This window comes from Scyliorhinus canicula, chromosome 12 (assembly GCF_902713615.1).
Source record: "Scyliorhinus canicula chromosome 12, sScyCan1.1, whole genome shotgun sequence".
NCBI classification, from domain to species: domain Eukaryota; kingdom Metazoa; phylum Chordata; class Chondrichthyes; order Carcharhiniformes; family Scyliorhinidae; genus Scyliorhinus; species Scyliorhinus canicula.
Window position 1 is genome coordinate 131,793,647 of NC_052157.1, and position 18,117 is coordinate 131,811,763.

At 45.9% G+C, this 18,117-nt stretch overlaps 1 protein-coding gene across 7 annotated transcripts in view; it reads right to left on the minus strand.

Annotated features, from left to right (window-relative positions):
* LOC119974848 (rab effector Noc2-like) overlaps nucleotides 1-18,117 on the minus strand; it is a 253,248-nt gene that overhangs the window by 220,645 nt on the left and 14,486 nt on the right. For all 7 annotated transcript variants that reach the window (XR_005462586.1, XR_005462585.1, XR_005462584.1 and 4 more), the window contains exon 2: nucleotides 15,436-15,567. The gene's annotated coding sequence lies outside the window, so the exon portion shown is untranslated. The remainder of the gene's footprint in view (nucleotides 1-15,435; nucleotides 15,568-18,117) is intronic.

The window sequence follows — 18,117 nt, forward strand, 5'->3', positions numbered from 1 at the left end:
AACATTCCTGCAAAGTGCCTCCCGATATTTTACTGAGTTAAAAGCAAATGGCTGTTGCAACAATTAACTTATCATTAAGCTCCAAGATTAACTGGGTCAGGAGAAGACCCCATTTATCCGTGGTTGGAGAAAGGGAAAACGCCAGGAATTTGCTGTTTTCACACTTCACCTGGCGCAATCTCGCCTTCCCACTTAAAGCCTCACCATATTTCTCGCAATTTGTCCTGATTGAACAGTTAGAACAGAACCTATGAGGTTATGGTCCATATTTCAGCTTGGACAATGGGGAGATCATTATTTGGAAAAGGGCCCTGTGTAATTGCTCTCAATTGCATTTCCGCACAGGCCTCAGCAACAGCAGACTTCAAACTTTCCTTTACAACTAGCTCTTCAACTGCCTCTTCCTCCTGACTTTTGCAAGTCTTTCCCCACCATCTGACACAACTACCTTGATGATGGAGGCCAGGGAGCCATCCTCACCATACGAATGCAAATAGCCAGACTTGGGGCATCCTGGTTGTAGCCAGAAATCCTTTCCACAGGAGACATCCCCAATTGGGAAATCCTTTTTAATTACTTGCAGAAAAGTTTTACACAAGATAATTTGCATATTCACTCATGTTGCAATGGCAACATGAGGAAAACGCTTTTTACGTAGTGAGTGGTTAATGTCTAGAATGCACTACCTGAGCGTGTTTATTAAACAATAAAATAAGTCAACAAGAAGTATACTTAACAGAAACAATGGCTGTACACAGCATCACAAACGTTACCCAGTTCCAAACACCTTTATTTTACTACCTTCAGAGTTAATTCTCCCCAAACTCCCACAACATCCTGCAAATGTTTTTTGCAAACTATAAAAGAATCTTGCCCAGTACTACACCAGGCAGTCATATCTCTTTGGGGTTGCTTATGAGGTCGAACAAAACAGCTGGTTTCTCAAGTTGATTTTATTTATTGTTCTGCTTACAATCCCGACAGATCGCTCCATACATGAAAACATACGAAATAACGGTGATAAAAGATGTAGGAAGATGATCTGTCGGGGAGAGCTTGCAGAGTTGCCACTCTCCGGCGCGATCTTGGGAACAGCATTTTTTTTAATCCAGCTGCAGCCTGTTGTTATTTTTTCTCCCCCTTCTTTGACTTTAGTCCTGCATCACCGCATTTGGCTTTTCCCTTCTCTTGTTTCTCCTCCTCTGCTCCTCCAGCCACTGCTGTTGGACATCTCCAAGGGTTTTCTCCCTGTTCCTGACTCCTCCGGCCCCCCGGCCAGCCTGTTGCTGCTGGGGGAAGCTGGGCCGCTTCCGTGGTGAGTGGGGGTGTTACAGGTAGCCCGACTGCCCCTGGCTGCTGTGTCTCACTTCCATCCATTATGTCTGGGCCTCGCTGTGCCAACCCTACCCCTGCCCAGCTGGACTGTCTCCCCGCTGAAACCCACACCAGCAGCCTCACCGACATGGGCCTGTTGTTGCCCCATCCCCAACCTTTCCAAGAGCGTCCCCCACGAATCCCGCTCTTTCGCAGTCGTTTTGTTTGCATCCTCCCTCGCTGATCAGAATACCTGCATCACCAACTCGGCTTCATCAGCCTCTGGTCCGTTGACCGGGTGTCCAGTCCCGCCCCCAGCTGCGGTTCAAACTCCCGCTCTCTCTTTAAAAAAATTTTTTTTTATAAATTTAGAGTACCCAATAATTTTTTCTAATTAAGGGGCAATTTAGCATGGCCAATCCACCTAACCTGCACATCTTTGGGTTGTGGGGGTGAAACCCACGCAGACAGGGGAGACCGTGCAAACTCCACACGGACAGTGACCCGGGGCCGGGATTCGAACCCGGGTCCTCAGCGCCGTAGGCAGCAATGCTAACCACTGCGCCACCGTGCTGCCCTTGCTCCCGCTCTCTCCAGCCACCATGCTTAAAGTCATGCTTCCCTCACAGACACCGTTTGCTGGGAGTTAAACCAGCTATTCCTGCTGTTGACTGAGGTCTCAAACAACTACACTAACATAGGTTGAATGCTTCTGATATATAGTTTCACCCTTTCGATCTTCCCTTTTCTGAACTAACCTCATCAGGAGACAAACTTAATTGTTTTCCTTTTGAGAGGCTACCTTTAAGAATGAAAATGAAAAGTTCTCACCTTGTCTTCTCTTTTGAACCTGAATTGAAAATTGAAAATCGCTTGTTGTCACAAGTAGGCTTCAAATTAAGTTACTGTGAAAAGCCCCTAGTCGCCACATTCCGGCACCTGTTCGGGGAAGCTGGTACAGGAATTGAACCGTGCTGCTGGCCTGCCTTGGTCTGCTTTAAAAGCCAGCTATTTAGCCCAGTGTGCTAAACCAGCCCCATGTTCCATTGCCCATTGTTACCTTTGGGAAATATCTGTTTGCAGCGTTGCTAGGCTGATCAACATATCGAAAACAGTAGTTCCATTAACACAACCAAACTGTCCTTGCCTTTAAACAACCTACATTTTTCAATAGTTTAAAAAAATATATAACTGGCAGAAAATTCCATGAGATTTTAATGTCAGCGCTATGTTTCCTGACACTACCTCTTCGGCCAAGCCTCCAGTCATGTGTCCTAATATCATTTTACGTAACTCGGCGTTCGGTTTTGCTTCATAGCGCTCCTGTGAAGCACCTAGGGAGGTGTGGTTAGTTAAAGGTGAGATATATATACATGCTGTATGACTTAGTAATATGCCACTTTGTGCCTTCACCCACCAAGCCAATGGGGAAAACTATGAAACATATTTTTCCAAGTTCATTGGCAGTAATGAAAACTGTTTCTGTGCCAATCCTGATTAATCCCACAACATAGAAGATTTTCAGCTTCTCCAATTAGATATGGCTGCCTCAATTCAAAAATCTGGGGATAGGTTGTGCGCAGCTGAAAGCAAAAATAATAAAATAAGGACCTTAAGATAATTTAGTTATGTGTGAATCATAAAAGCAAGCAGCACTTTTGCATTGTTCCCTTTCCTGCTCTCCCCCCCCCCCCCCCCCCCCCCCCACTTGTCAGATTCTGTTAGCTACAGTTAACTCATTCATGCACAAATATGAAGTCCTGTAATGTAAAGAATATAATTTTTTCAATGGAAATTCTACCGGCATCTGAAAAGTGTTAATTTTGTTCAATGCCCTCAGTGCAAATTCTTTGCCAGAATTTTGATGGGAGAGGAATTCCTCTGACTGGTACGCCTGAGAGAAAAATGGCAATTAACTTAACAGCAGAAACTAAAATTACAAATGCTGAAAATTAATATTGTCACCAGTTCACCCTTGGGCCAGAAGAAACGCGGAGCGATTCGACTCCGGCGGGAGAATTTAGTCTCCCAAATGGAGACTCCTGCCCAAGGTGTTGTAACTGTTAACTGTAACACTATTTCTTTGTTGCTAATGTGCTTAATTCTGTGTTCAAATTAAAAGTTTGTTTTAACATAAAAGCTGTCTACTGGTCAGTGTTATCACCCCATGGTGAAGGAACATTTCCTCACAGTTTTACCTGCTGCAAATAGTGGGTTCTAGTCCGGCATCTTAACCAAAATTAGGGTTCTGGTCCAGACCCAGAACAATAGTGATAGGTTGGCTACTCTTTTCAGCCCTGAAAGGGGCCATCAATTTGTGTTGTGCTCACAATTGCACCAACAGTGAAGAAAATGTGACATGCCATCATCATAAGGCGCCGGAATGTGGTGACTAGGGGCTTTTCACAGTAACTTCATTTGAAGCCTACTCGTGACAATAGCGAGTTTCATTTCATTTCATTTCATTTTCATTTTTCATAAGTGCATAAAAATAAGCCTTGAGCCATTACCTGGTTCAAACAAAATAATGATTCTGAATTGTGTTTTCTAAGAAAAGGCATCACATGTGCAAGATAATTTCACACTACTTCTTGACTAACACTGGTGTTGCCCAAGATCCTTCAACTGTATCAGGCAACATTATGGCACTAATTGATAGCATTTCATATACAAGCACACCATCTGTAATGCACTACAGACCCACAGGAATATAAGAAAAATTGGCTTCTCATTCCAAGTAAGACTATTAGTTGCCCTTCATCCTTGTTTGCACTTCCTTGCCTTATCCTTCTTCTGCTAACTGTGTGCAAGTTCTCTTGACTTGGGATGTTGTCAAAGCAGTTTAGGTTAACGGTACTCTGACTGTGCTGTGTTTTTTATTTATTATTTCATGGGATGTGGGTGTCGCTGGCAAACCCAGCATTGGTTCTCCATCCATAATTGTACTTAAACTGCATGGTTTGCTAGGCCATTTCAGAAGACAGTTAAGGGGCAACCAAATTACTATGGGTCTGGAAAGTCATGTCTCACCAATTTGATTGAGTTTTTTGAAGGGGTAACCAAGAAGGTAGATGAGGGCAGTGCGGTCGACGGTGTCGACATGGACTTTGGCAAGGCCTTTGACAAGGTATCACATGGCTGGTTGTTGCAAAAGGTTAAATCTTACGGAATCCAGGGTGAGGTAGCCAATTGGATATAAAATTGGCTTGGCGGCCGAAGCCAAAGGGTGCTTGTGGAGGGCTGTTTTTCAAACTGGAGGCTTGTGACCAGCGATGTGCCTCAGGGATCGGTGCTGGGTTCACTGTTATTTGTTATATATGTTGCTGGTTTAGCACAGTGGGCTAAACAGTTGGTTTGTAATGTAGAACAAGGCTAGCAACGCGGGTTCAATTCCCGTACCAGCCTCCCCGAACAGGCGCCGGAATGTGGCGACTAGGGGCTTTTCACAGTAACTTCATTTGAAGCCGACTTGTGACAATAAGCGATTTTCATTCATTTCATTTCATTTGGATGAGAATGTAGGAGTCATGGTTAGTAAGTTTGCAGATGACACCAAGATTGGTGGCATAGTGGATAATGTAGAAGGTTATATAAGATTGCAACAGGACCTTGGCCAATTGGGCTGATGGAGTTTAATTTGGATAAATGTGAAGTGATGCATTTTGGTAGATCAAATTAGGGCAGGACCTACTCAGTTAATGGTAGGGAGTTGGGGAGAACAAAGAGATCCAGGAGTACATGTTCATAGCTCCTTGGAAGTGAAGTTGCAGGTGGACAGGGTGGTGAAGAAGGCATTCAGCATGCCAGGTTTTATTGCTCAGAATATTGAATACATTAGTTGGGACGTCTTGTTGAAGCTGTACAAGACATTGGTAAGAGCACACATGAAATACTGTGTTCAGTTCTGGTCACCGTATTATAGGAAGGATATTGTTAAATTAGAAAAAGTGCAGAAGAGATTTACGAAGATGCTACCAGGAGGAGGTACCATAAAGTAGGAGGCATATCATTATTTTTTTTAATGGAAACTGTGTTTAACATTTGGATGGCTCAGTGTTGAAGAATACACCGATGTTCCAAATGCATTCATGTTCTTAAGTGGAATGTAATTGATAGAAAAGGTAGCCACGATGGAACTTTATTAATGGTTCGTTGAATGCATTAGTCAGATATCTTTTGCCAAGTAATACGCCCATACATCATGCTCTTGTGATAACAATTACTAATGACACAAATGGCTACATCTCAAGACCCATGCTTTGTCCCCGTATGGCAGGATATGGAAATTATATAATTACAGTACTGAGTTCAAAGTAGATGACTGCTCAGATTAAATTTGACAGATAGTCAATACAATATCTTATTCTGTGGATTATATCAGCTATCTTTCTGCTTCCACAGCAATGGCTGATCAGTATTAGTCTAGCTCGATGAGTTAAAGAGGTGCTTCAGTTTTAATATCACATTTGCCCGAATTACATCTGTGTCTCCAGACAAAGTAAACTTTGCTCCTAAGTAATTACAGGACTCAAAATACTGTCAACACTGTCAACATAAGTCAACCCTGCCTATTAACCTTCAGGTGCCTGAGGGCCAATCATATTCAGCAATGTTGTTCAGGCCGTTGTAGGACATCTCCTCATTAATAGAACAAACAAAAATCTGTCGCTGCACTTTTACAATGTCGGCAATTTGTAAAACAGCAAGCTGCAGGAAAACGAGCCAGGAAGGCTTTTCATGTTTTATTTGTTCAGGCGGCTGGAACACAAAGGCCTCAATTCCTATGATTGCCAAATGGAGCTTCAGTGTGGCGAATGTGGAGCCAGAAATCCTCATATTTTCCTCTATCTCGTCCATCCCCAGACCAATCTCCACAAAACAACAGCTCCTTATTAATAGGTGGTAATATGTTCTCTGCTTAATTACAAACAAACAAGGTTATAGAGTGGGGGTGGGGGCAGGGTGGGATAGCGACTTTGTCCGATGGTTCCCAAAACTTTCCACTTCTGGAGTGGTCCTCGCCTCATGCCTGAGTTCATGGTAGGCTTATTGATAGAGATTGATTGCCATCAATCAACGGATTCCATTATCATTGTATGTTCGTCTTGGTATCCCGAGCCTTCCTTCCGGCTCTCATTTCCGTGCCTCCCCCCCACCTCGCTGGTTCCTCTCCTCTCTTGTTCCCTATCTCCCCCCTCTCCACCCCCCCCCCCCCCCCCCCCCCCCCCCCGCGTGGTTCACCTTTCTTTTCTCAGGTTGAGCTGCCCCCCCCCTCCCGGTCTATCTCTCCCTTTCATGCCTTGGCTACTTTCCCCTGATTCTTGACAACTTTCCCCTGATTCTTGGCTACCTGGCTATTCTTCCTCTTGTTCGTTGGCCACAAACAGGTCCCGGAACACTCGCGTGACTGGCTCCCACGTTCTGTGGAAGCCGTCGTCTGACCCTCGGATGGCGAATTTGATTTTCACCATTTGGAGAGATTCCGAGAGGTCGGACAGCCAGTCAGCAGCTTTGGGTGGTGCTGCTGACTGCCAGCCAAACAAGATTCTACGGCGGGCGATCAGGGAGGCAAAGGCAAGGGCGTCCGCCCTCCTCCCCAGGAATAGATTTGGCTGGTCCGAGACCCCGAAGACCGCCACTTTCGGACATGGCTCCACCCTCACCCCCACCACTTTGGACATTGCCTCAAAGAAGGCTGTCCAGTACTCCACAAGTCTGGGGCAAGACCAGATCATGTGGGCGTGGTTGGCCGGGCCTACTTGGCACCGTTCACATCTATCCTCGAGGGAAGGCACGGGATACCAAAACGAGCATGGCATCTCCAGGAGCATGGAACGAGGAAAATAAAAACGGAAGACGGGAGGAGCGGTAGAAGCGGAGGCGAGCGCGAGACGGCAGCGAGATCCGTCCAGGAGAAGCAAGCGACAAGAACACGAAACACAGCCAAGTATCGCCCACTGTAATTATCTCCCCAGCAGGTGTAATTATGCCAGGTGTACAGAGACGCCGCTGTCGAGCTGGTGCACAATACCCTACCAGTTATTCTATTTTATTTTTTATTGTATTTTTTCTTTTTACTATGTACTATTTTCTTCTCTTTGGTATGTTTGGGTGTGCCCTTCTCTTCTATATATATATATATATATATATATATGTTTCTTATCCTGTGTACACAACGGTAATTATACCTTGTTCTAAAACCTAATAAAAAACATTTATAACAAAAAAAATCACTTATGTTCCAGGGTAGTAGAAAACAAATGAATGGGACTTTGGTCTTTCTTTATCTAGCAATTCCTATGTCTCTATGTTCTGTACACAAATGCACGCAGCGGAAGAAATAAAATGAGTTGGAAGCACAAATACCACTTAAAGGATGTGACGTGATAGCTGTGACAGAGACCTAGCTACAATCAGGATATAATTGGGAACTAAATATTCCAGGCTATTCGACATTTTGAAGTGTCAGGCCAAGTAACAATATTGATAAAAAGAAAAGACTATACAACAGGAGAAAATAAAGGTTTCAATCAGGATGATAAAGTGCCTAAAAGGATTATAAAAGAAAAACTTGCAAGGCATCAAGTTAAAAGCAAGCTGAAAATAACAAATAGATTTTGTTGTGTTTGTTGGATGACTTTAAGCTTTGGGTGCTTCTAAAAGCTCAAATTGTTGGGACAAGGAAATAAATTTCATTGGTTTCTGAGCTTTACCTGAATTATTGAGAAGTTAATTTTAATTCTCCACGAGACTCATGGATGTCAATATTTCAAAGTTTCAATATGGAGGTGGTGTATTTTGCAACTCAATGTACAAAAGAATGCAAAATATTTTTGCGGAACTTTGTAAAGTGATAGCAGAAAGACTGAAAGAAATCTTTTTACTTTAAAAAAAATACAGGATTTAACTCAAATTACTCATCACACTTTTTTCCAATTGGGTGTTGAAAGAAATATGGAAAATCCAGTGTGGTAGCATTTTTATATTATAGAATCATAGAATCTAGAGTGTAGAAGGAGGCCATTTGCGTCATTGAGTCTGCACCGGCCCTTGGAAAGAGCACTTAAACCCACACCTCCACCCTATCCCCATAACCCAGTGACCCCACCTAACCTTTTTGGACACTAAGGGCAATTTAGCATGGTCAATCCACCTAACCTGCACATTTTGGGAGTGTGGGAGGAAACCGGAGCACCCGGAAGAAACCCACGCAGACACGGCGAGAACGTGCAGGCTCTGCACAGACAGTGACCCAAGCCGGGTATCGAACATGGGACCATGGAGCTGTGAAGCAACAATGCTAACCACTGTGCTACATATATTTTATTGAGAATGTAAATTATGGTGTGGCACTGAGCGCTGCAAATCAGCATGATCCCAGATCCTCAACGTGCTTGGTGCCAGGTTAGCTGATCAGGGAAGTTGTAGTGAAAGAGTGAGATTGTTTCTGCCTGACCTGCATCCACTGACCACCATGGGAAAGTGCCAGTGTTATCAATTATCAGCTGACCACTAACTCTGGGTCTGTACTGATGCCTTGGAGAGGGTCAACTCTTCCTCTTCATGTGCGAGGCTTAGTCTCATCCAATTTAAGGTGCTGCACATAAGGTGGGTGTTCTGAATTGTTTCTATATTTTTTTTGCTATGGTTATTTAACTTAAAATTGTGTTAATTTAAGTTGTTGTTAATATGTTTTGTTGTTCATTGAGGATGGGCGAATGTTTATGACTGTTATCATTGCCCCGCACCTGCGGGAGATGTTCACAGACTCGCTAGCTAGGGGCACACTGCCACCCACGTTAGCACAATCTCGCTGATACCTAAGAAAGACAAAGACCCAACGGAATGTGGGTCATACAGACCCATATCTCTGCTGAACGCAGACGCCAAAATACTGGCCAAAATCCTAGCCAAAAGGCTAGAAGACTGTGTACCCGAGGTGGTCACAGAGGACCAGACGGGCTTCGTCAAAGGTAGACAGCTTACCGCGAACATCAGGCGCCTGCTGAACGTGATAATGACCCCCTCCGGGGAGAAAACACAAGAGGTGATCGTCTCCCTGGACGCAGAAAAGGCCTTCGACAGAGTCGAATGGAAATACCACATAGAGGTACTGGAGCGGTTCGGGCTTGGAACAGGGTTCACCGCTTGGGTAAAGCTCCTATACAACGCTCCCATGGCGAGTGTACGGACCAACAATACCAACTCCCAATACTTCCAGCTGCACAGGGGCACCAGACAAGGATGCCCACTGTCCCCGCTGCTGTTCGCATTAGCAATCGAACCGCTAGCAATCGCGCCCAGGGCAGCAAAATATTGGAGGGGGATCCGAAGGGGAGGTAGAGAGCACAGAGTCTCACTCCATGCGGATGATCTGCTCCTCTATATCTCGGACCCACAAAGCAGCATGGACGGAATCATCGCGCTCCTGAAAGAGTTTGGAGCCTTCTCGGGCTACAAACTCAACATGAGCAAAAGCGAGATCTTCCCAGTACACCCGCAAGGGGGGGGCAGCACTAAAGGGGCTGCCGTTCAGACAAGCCCGACATAAATTCCGCTACCTGGGGATCCAAATAGCCCATGACTGGAAAGGGATCCACAAATGGAACCTCACCAGCCTGACGGAGGAAGTTAAAAAGGACCTGCAAAGATGGAACACACTCCCGCTCTCCCTCGCGGGGAGAGTCCAGATGATCAAAATGAACGTACTGCCCAGGTTCCTCTTCCTGTTTAGATCCATTCCGATCTACATCCCCAAGGCCTTTTTCAAAGCGCTGGACAAAATTATCATGGCGTTCGTATGGGGGGGTAAAAATGCTAGAATCCCAAAGAAGGTCCTACAAAAAACAAAATCCAGGGGGGGGCTAGCCCTCCCAAATCTACAATTCTACCACTGGGCGGCAACAGCCGAGCGAGTAAGGGGATGGATCCAGGAGCCAGAAGCCGAGTGGGTGCGTGCGGAGGAGGCCTCCTGCATGGGAACCTCCCTCCGGGCCCTCGCCATGGCAGCAATCCCATCCCCACCCAAAAAACACTCCAGCAGCCCAGTGGTGACAGCCACCCTCCAATCCTGGAACCAGCTGCGGCAGCAATTTGGTCTGTACAAAATGTAGGACAAGGCTCCCATCTGCAACAACCATAGGTTCAAACCAGCACTGACTGACGCCACCTTCAAAAGGTGGAGGCAGGGCGGGGGGACACTGACAGTCAGGGACCTATACACGGACGACAGGATCGCAACACTGGACGAACTGACAGAGAAATTTCAGCTAGCTGGGGGGAACGAGCTACGGTACCTGCAGCTCAAAAACTTCCTACGAAAGGAGACAAGGACGTACCCACAACCGCCACGACAGACACTACTGGAAGACCTACTGGACGCAAGTATCCTAGAGAAAGGGAACTGTAGTGACATGTATGACCGACTGGTAGATCGGGACGACACCATACTGGACGCAACAAGAAGGAAATGGGAGGACGACCTGGGGATGGAGATAGGGTGGGGACTCTGGAGCGAAGCACTGCATAGGGTCAACTCCACCTCCACGTGCGCAAGGCTCAGCCTGACGCAACTAAAAGTGGTACATAGAGCCCACTTAACGAGAAACCGTATGAGTAGGTTCTTCCCGGAGGTGGAGGACAGATGTGAGCGGTGCCAAAAAGGCCCGGCCAACCACGCCCACATGTTCTGGTCTTGCCCCAGACTTGTGGAGTACTGGACAGCCTTCTTCGAGGCTATGTCCAAAGTGGTGGGGGTGAGGGTGGAGCCATGCCCGATAGTGGCGGTCTTCGGGGTTTCAGACCAGCCAGATCTATTCCTGGGGAGGAGGGCGGACGCCCTTGCCTTTGCCTCCCTGATCACCCGCCGTAGAATCCTGTTTGGCTGGCGGTCAGCAGCACCGCCCAGAGCTGCAGACTGGCTGTCCGACCTCTCGGAATCTCTCCAAATGGAGAAAATCAAATTCGCCATCCGAGGGTCAGACGACGGCTTCCACAGAACGTGGGAGCCATTCATGTAATTGTTCCGGGACCTGTTTGTGGCCAACGTACAAGAGGAAGAATAGTCGGGTGGCCAAGAATCAGGGGAAAATGGACGGGAATCGGGGGAAGGTAGCCGGGGGGGGGGGGGGGGGGGGGGGGGTTGCAGGCTCGTTATGGGGGTTTGATGGCAAGCCAAGGCCCAAAACCAAACTATAAATAGATGCCTATAAACATGTGCCTCGGCCATATTGGGGAATGTAAAATATGTACGCTGGCTAAACGGGGCGGCCACAATTGTTGTTATGAAGATGCTTACCTGTAAATATTCATGTTAAATTTTTGTGTTTTCTTTTTTTTACTCTCTAATAATTTGTAATTTGTCATATATAAAATATGAAAACTCAATACAAAACATTTATAAAAAAAAAAATGACTGTTATAATTATTGTTATTGTTGGTATTTTATTGTGGTTCGTTGTTGTTATATAAATACAATATTTTTCAATAAAAATAATTTTTTTAAAAAACTGGCGTCCAAAGGTCACAGATTCACAGTCTTGCAGGGGACTAGCAGGCAGCCGTCGTGGAGCTCACAGCTCCAGCTGCCGATTCAACCCCTTGCACTTCCGGGTCACAGGCCACGCATGCGCACGGCGGCAGCCTCCAGTGGCCACGCTGTTCTCCATGGCAGACTCAGACCGCGGACCTGGAGAGCGGAAATAGTGCCCCCGATCGGCTCCTCACTCGACCCGGACAACCCGCACAAAAGAACTTCAGTCCCAAATGAGCTCCCCCTCCGATCAGCCTGCCCCTGACTGTGGCGGCCACGGACTGAGTCTGCAGTCACCATGCGAGGTTCCCGAACGGCAGGACCAGATTAGATCCACACCATCGGGAATTCAGCCATTGATGGCGGAGAATAACGGGGCGGGCCTCTGGCAATGGCCTCAGGTGGTGGATACTCTGTGCGATGTATTCCCCGATTACGCTGCTTTTCAGGGGTGCTGAGAATCGCCGAACCGGCGCTGGTCCCCATTTCATGAGGGAAACTGGATTCTCCGCCCTGTCGCTGAATGCGATATCAGCGTCGAGGTGCAGAGAATCCAGTCCCATGTCGTCTCTTTTATCAGAGTGAGGGTGGCACTTCACTCAGTTATCATTATTGTTATTGTTGGTATTTTATTGCGGCTCGTTGTTGTTAGATAAATACAAAATATTTCAATAAAAATTATTTTTTTTAAAAACTCAGGGTCTGTACTGTCCAAGCTCATATGAAGAATGGTCATCTGGGGGAGGTGATGGAGAACTGTTTTGAACACCAGCCACTTGCACTTAAGTAGCACACTTAACACAAAAATAAAACACCTCATGGCACTCCACGGAGGCATAAATCAGAAATTAGCGGATGCGGAGCTGAAGGAGGAAATATCAGGCCATCAAAAAGCTTGGCCAAAGATATGGGGCCATATCTTCCCCGTTTCTGAGTCTAAGTATTGACACCAACGGAGAATCCGTGGACTGCCATGTCGGAGAAACCGCCGCCAAACCCGCACCAATTCTGCTACCGGTAAGCGGCGAGCACCAGCACCGCGTGGAATACCATCAAAACCCACAAAAACGTTGCGGGATTCGCCAGGTCCATGATGGACACTCGCATGCTGACAAGCTGCAGCCGCACTTAAACACTACACCCTCCCACACACACACACACTGATCGGGACCGAAAAGATGGGACAGGTTGTGCTGGAGCACCCATACAGCTGATGGGTCGACTGGGGCCAGAGAGCACCAAGGACGGTGACTCGGGGGTCACCTATATGACCCAGGGCACCAGGTTTAAAGCAGGCTGTCAGCGACATGCGCAGCCGCATGGCTGCCTTACCAGCTGTGGTAATGGTGTTGCATATCCGTCCAGCCCGATTCCACAGCCCACCTTCAGGACATCCTCCACTACTCCCTCCTTCCTAAGCAGAAACCCCCCAGCAGGCGGCACTGCTGTCTGCGAAGTATGGCGGTGCTGGACACTGTCCATAGGCCCTCTCTCAGCAGCCACCACGCCAAGTTGACGATTTGTGAGAGCACACGTGGGCCGCGCCATTGGGAACTCAGCCCACCAGAGGCGGAGCATCGCAGGTGGGTCTGCTAATGATATGCGAACGGGATTTCAACTACACCGTTTTCAAGGAGGTGGAGCATTGCGATTCAGCGTCAAACTGATGCCTGCCGCGATTTCAGTGTCAGGAGCTATTCTCCGCCCGATCACACTTCCCGATTTCGGCGTCAACTAACAGAGAATCCTGCCCGTGGGATTTAAGGAAGATCTTAAAGAAGCAGTAGGAGGTGGAGAAACAGAGGGGTTTTATAGGGAATTCCAAAGCTAGATGGCTGAAGGCATAACCATCAAAGAGGTGGTGGTGAGGGTGGTGAGGGGCACAAATGGTTTGGAGGACAAGCAAAACACCAGAGTCAGAGACAAAATAAATTCATGGGGAAAATGTTATTCCAAGAAATTACCAGCACGGGAGATTGGCATGCTAATAATTCTGTATTGTTCTTAAAAATGCTAAATTAATATTTTATTTCTCTCACCAATTAAAGAACCCACAATGAGCTTTTTCACCTCTCCTGTCTGAGGATTGAAATTCTCAGAAAAATGGGGAATGGAGAACATTTGACCAACTAATGCTGATAGCAAAACATCAATTGCAACAGCGTATCAGAGCCCGCAAAACACACAATAGTAAGAATAGAGCGGGCACGATCTCCTTGGAAACTATAACTGGGAGCTAGAAGTGGATAGCAAAGCAGGTCGGGAGAAAGTGGAGAGCAGAGCTTATAATACTGGTGCTGGAGAAACTAGCTTATTTACAATTCTCAAAAATATTTATTGATAGGTTTCCATTAGAAGAGTGTACAGAACCCCTGATAAATGCCAGTGGCATTATCACTACAGCATCAAATGTGAGTTGATTAATCTCCATTTCCTATTCGAAGGAAAAGGAAAAGTATCCATTTTGATAGATTTTTAGAGTGGTCTGCTGGAAACTGGCGGACACAATTGAGGGTATTCACTTAAAATCAAGCTCATTGTTGAAAGCATTAATTAAAACAGCATTAACAATTTATATTGGTTGTCAGCTCTACATATACACTGAAGTTAAAAATGTAGTTGAATATGTAGTTTTGCTTGAGATTAACTTTAATTGTATAATGTGCAGCCTTGAGCTCAGTCAAAGCTTGCTTATATCTATCTATATTACTTCTGTGTTCACAGTAATTTCAAAGACTATTTAAAATATGTCTATAACACAATAACTAATAGCTTGCTGATTTAGCAATGCAGGAGTAAATGGGTAAAAGCTCATGGAAACTACTTTTCAGATTAACGTATTTGCACAGGAAAAGGGAAATACGTGTACATAGCAACTTGTCCTATTTCTCTGAGCTCTACCCACCTCTGGCAATATGACAAAGCTATCTTTCTAAAACTACACATATAACATCTTTCAAAAATTTTAATCCTTGGGTGGAAAATACCAGTGTGTTTTAACAGAGCTACACATGATTCCTTATAAAATATTTGTGGCACACCTTATTCAATCCATTAATTTAAAACTTGCTATTTGCAACATGCAACTGAAGCTCATATGAGTCTAATTGTAGGTAAATTCAGCTCAACTTGAGTCAATTGATAATGTGGAGCTTGAAAAACTGGCCAAAGATGTTTTTCTTGCTGATCTAATCTAGTTGATATTTCCTGTAAAGCACTTATTAATCCTCAATGCTAAACTGCTTGGTTCAAAATGTGCCCAGAGTATATCTGCAGTTACATTTCTCCTTCCTGAAAGCATTTACCTCTTCAGTAATAACCTCCATTACAGTCAGTTGAAGACAGATAAAAATGACCTATTGATAAATTAAATATAAACAGCAAATGTGTTCTGTTTTTTGTTTAGTTCAGATTTCTACCATCCACAGTATTTTGCTTTGGTAGACTGACAGATGACTCAATATGGAATATTTCTGCAAAATGCATCTTAGCATGAAGCACACAACAATAGTTACCACGTTTCTCTCACTTGTAAATATTCAAATTCTAAATTGTAAAATTGCCAACTTCTGCCGTTGACACAAACTCACCTCCGTCGACAACTTAAATCATCCTTGCAGCAGTTCCTTTTGGACACAGCTAATGTGGGTCAACAATTCTACCACCGAGGGCAGTCAGAATTAAGTGTTAACCCTGGGAACTGGCTCCTGGGCACCAGTCTCCTAAAATGAATGAAATTAAATGAAAATGAAAATGAAAATCTGATCTAAAGAAGTGCTGATATAAAAACAGCTTTATTTTTCAACTACTCCAATCAAGGAAAGGCTCTGCAATATATAAATGTTGATTGGTTAGAATTTGTCAAGATCTCCTGCTGTTTTGGAAATCATAGGTCCCATTATGTGTCTTTTCTAACATTCATGCATAATGATACATTATGTGACAGTTATAAGTGAATCTGAGCTACTGTTAAACCCTGGCAGAGAGCTTCACAGTGGAATTGGATCATACATAATAGTCTGCTACCTCGTTACAGCGGTTAAGTGTCAAGTTTTTAATTTTAAATTGATTATTAGAACATGTCCATTTGTTTTCTGCAACCTTGCTGATTGGTAATCTCCTTACTGGAGTTGCTGCGGTGTTTATCAAACTTATCCTATCCCAAGGCAAATCCAAGGACTGTATTTGAAGTTGTTGGCAAGTTTCTCAAGTCAGTTGAGAGCTCATAAATTTCTGGCAAATTTCAAGCTACAGGCTATAAATTGGTTTCCACGTTTACCTAAAAAAATGGGCAGTTTTACATCTAGCATGTGACAAATGAAATGAAATGAAAATCGCTTATTGTCACGAGTAGGCTTCAATGAAGTTGCTGTGAAAAGCCCCTAGTCACCACATTCCGGCGCCTGTCCGGGGAGGCTGGTACGGGAATCGAACCGTGCTGCTGGCCTGCTTGGTCTGCTTTAAAAGCCAGCGATTTAGCCCAGTGAGCTAAACCGGCTCACTGGTTAAAATAATAAGTGATACAATGTTTTAAATACATGAGTTTCTATCTATTAGATCAGTTAGATCAGTTAACTTGCTCACTGGGTCAGACAATTCTCTATTTCAGAGTAACAAAGGTGTTACATCATGCAATGCACAACGTGTTGTCAAGGCCACTAATTTGTGGCAACCAAGTAAGTCTAAATCTATTTTATGACCAGACATTTCACTGGTATTTTGGTCATTCAGTTCTGTGATTGTTATGTTTTCTCATTTAAAGCATAAATGAACAGTCCAAGTATTCTATGTTTCTGTACTTGTGCATTTAAAGATTATCTTATTAGTTTTAAAGCTCCACATGAAGATGGGCCATACATAATGGGCTGGATTCTCCGATTTTGAGACTAGGTGCTGACACCGACGTAGGAACGGTGACGTTTTATGACCGAAAAAACAGTGCAAAACGGCCACCGATCCTCCGTTTGGTGGGGGGCTAGCTGGCACGCAGTGTAGAGCCCCTGGCTCTAGCTGCGGATACAGCCGGAGAATTGGCGGGTCTATGGCCGCGCATGCGCACGACAGCGGCCTGCAGCGACCGCACGGTGCAACGCGGACCCGGCCTGCCAAATAGTACCCTCCTTTGGCCAGGCTCTCCATCCCTGGACCACCCCCCACTTGTGCCCCCCGCCGCAGCCAAATCCCCTGCTCGCGGATCGCCTCCCCCACCCTCGACTGTGGCGGCGCTAGGCATAGTCCACAGCCGCCACGCCGACTTTCCCAAACAAAATATCACCCGCGACCGACGCCATCGGGAACTCGGCCCATCAGGGGCGGAGCTTCGGGGGAGGGCCTCAGGTAACGTCATGAGGCCATCCATACGGCGTTCTGCGAGTATGCTGTTTTGGAGGGAGGCGGAGCATCGCAAAGGCGGCACCGACCCTGATATCGGCACCAACGGGGATTCTCCGGGCCGATCGCGATTTCGGCGTCGGAGGTGGTGAATCCCCCCCCAACATATTACAAATTAGGTAGGGTGACAGAATTGAACAGCAGTGGGTAGGTAAGGATGTGGATTTACAGCGGTTATGGGACGGTTGAGACTTTGGTAGCATTGGAGGTGCATCTTGCACGTAGTGACTGCAGCTTGCATATTTTTTACTCGATTAGCTTTCTGCTCTTCTCGCATCGATGAAATCACCGAAAACCACGTAACAGCACGAGAATTTGACCTGTCCGCAAATTAGTGACTCTCATCAATAGGCTGCTCTTTACTCAAATCTGGGACAGGATTCCATGGTCTAACAAAATAGGGGAAATATATTACAGGGTCCTGAAAGATAGGGTGCGATTTGCCTGAATGGGAACAACGTCTTGTACCGAGTGCATTTAGCTGGGTGTTTCCGAGCACTCAGAGTGAGCACTGAGAAACACCTCGCTATTGGACTTCCTTTCAGGTAGATGCAGGGCCTCAGCAGAGAACACCCTGACTAGGCCACACTTAGTCCCATTTTCTCACTGAGGAGCACGGCTCAGCAGAACCCCTCAGTGTAGGAGGAGATCGGGACGCATTTATAATAGTGCCCCGATCTCTCAACCCCCTGACACAACCCCTGAACCCCCCCCAAAGCCCCTATAAGGGGTTCCTCAATCAACCCCCCACTCCCGCAACCCCCAAGATGGCATGTGCGCATGGTGCCCCCAGGCCTGATCTACAGCGTGGGGAAATGCCAGCTTGGCACCTTGGCAGTGTCAGCCTGGCAGTGCCCCTGGCAGCTGGCAGCGCCAGGGTG